General features: G+C 46.6%; 1 long non-coding RNA gene across 1 annotated transcript; it reads left to right on the forward strand.

The window, feature by feature from the left end:
• The first annotated feature begins 425 nt into the window (after nucleotides 1-425).
• LOC108634798 lies at nucleotides 426-1,754 on the forward strand. The gene is made up of 2 exons (XR_001917694.1): nucleotides 426-555; nucleotides 1,238-1,754. It is a non-coding gene; the product is annotated as an uncharacterized LOC108634798 (long non-coding RNA).

The raw sequence follows: 1,754 nt of genomic DNA on the forward strand, positions 1-1,754 counted from the left end.
TTGTCAAGAAGAGGCTAGAGACCAGTGGGGCATGGTGTAAGGAAGGCGAGTTTAAAAAAACTGTGGGTAGGGGTTAAGATATGTGAGGTTAGTAAATTCTAGTCTTGCAATGCATCAAGGGAAACAAAGCTGGGTGCTGGCAGGTGAAATGGAATAGGGAAGAAGTTTTAAGAGCAGATTCTTGGGGGCTGGGAGTGGAAGAATCACCAAGTCTGACAATGGAGGCGAAACACTATTGTCAAAGAATTCCTCATATTTCTAACTGGTGCATAACAATGGCACAGGGAGTATGTGACAAGGTCTCCAGTGAATCACTCTGCACTTCCTGAGTGAAGGATAAAGAAGTCCATGGACAAGGGAGATTTGTGATATCAGCATGAGTGTGGCAGTTTGTTTTTGAGATTGCCAGCACATGGAATTTGGGGGTGGGAAACAAGTGCATCAGCCAGTCCTGGGATGTTCCCCCTGAATGGAGCTGCCTGGTCCTTATAAAAGGAGTCTCCATCACAGCGCTGTCATTGTCGTGACGGTCATAGGTCTTCTCTGGGGCCTCAGGTGACCACAACTCTTAGAGATCTTTGTGGAACTCGAGTGTTGGGTTTAATCTGGGGTTAGAAGTGGCTTCAATTGAAGCAATTAGTGCTCTGTATGGGAAAAGAAGATAATGAGGATTTAGGGGTGAACTTTTGGTAATTGGTCATGAATATGATCTTAAATTTGAGGAGAAAATGGAGTCAGAGGCACAATCTTAACCTGAGAGAGAGTAAAGGGGGATGAGATACTGTGCTATCACAGCACACATTAGTTCCAAATGCCCCCTTCTCAGCGTTCAGTCCCACTGAGTGCCTAGTTTGGGCCTTTGCATTTCTCCTCAGAAGCCCACAGTCAGGTCAGCTTAGCCAGCAACCAAGACCTCATGGGAGAAATAAGTAGAGATTTTGGGGGGGATTGGCTACAAGTTCATTATCCAGATTCTTCTTCAGAGAATGTTTGTATTCGTACAACACCTTGTAGGTAATTTTGTTTTAGAAAGTGGTGAAGGAGAGACTAACCAGAAAAGACTGAAAATCTGAGGGCAAGAGATACTAAACAAGAAGGGTGAAGAAGCCATAAGAAACCATGAAGACTGTATTAGGAATGAAGAAGAGTCCTTAGCGATGGGAGGGTTTTGGGCACAGCTAAATGTTCTACCAGTCGGACTCTCCGTTATGAAGAATGTTGTCTGTTTGTATTTCAGATTCCTTGAGACCCAGGAAGGATGTCTCACCATCCGCATCCGCATCCACATCCGCATCCACACCAGCATCCGCATCAGCATCACCATCAGTGCAAGGAGCCCTGCCATCCACCTCCAAAAGTGTGCCCACCGAAGTGCCATGAGCCTTGCCCACCCCATCCATGCCCACCTCCAGTGAGCCAGCAGAAATGCCCTCCTGGGCCACCATGCCCACCATGGGAGCAGAAGTGTCCACCCAAGTGGAAGTAACAGCACCATGTTCCAGGCTCTTCCATTGTCCTTCTTTCGGCCATGGTGATGGATTGCGTCTTCCTTAATCTCCCTCCTGGACTGCCAGCTGACAGAGAAAAGCCTTGGTTCCTGAATCTGACACCACATTTGTGGAAGAGCAGTAGGATCATTGCTTGATCTCTCTTTGCCATCTGTGTGTCTGTATCCATGTTGCGATCTCTACCCCATGAGCAAATAGTGTGTTTATTCCTTTGCTTCTCCAATAAAGCATATTCATAGCCCATTA

Source organism: Capra hircus, unplaced genomic scaffold (genome assembly GCF_001704415.2).
Source record: "Capra hircus breed San Clemente unplaced genomic scaffold, ASM170441v1, whole genome shotgun sequence".
NCBI classification, from domain to species: Eukaryota; Metazoa; Chordata; class Mammalia; order Artiodactyla; family Bovidae; genus Capra; species Capra hircus.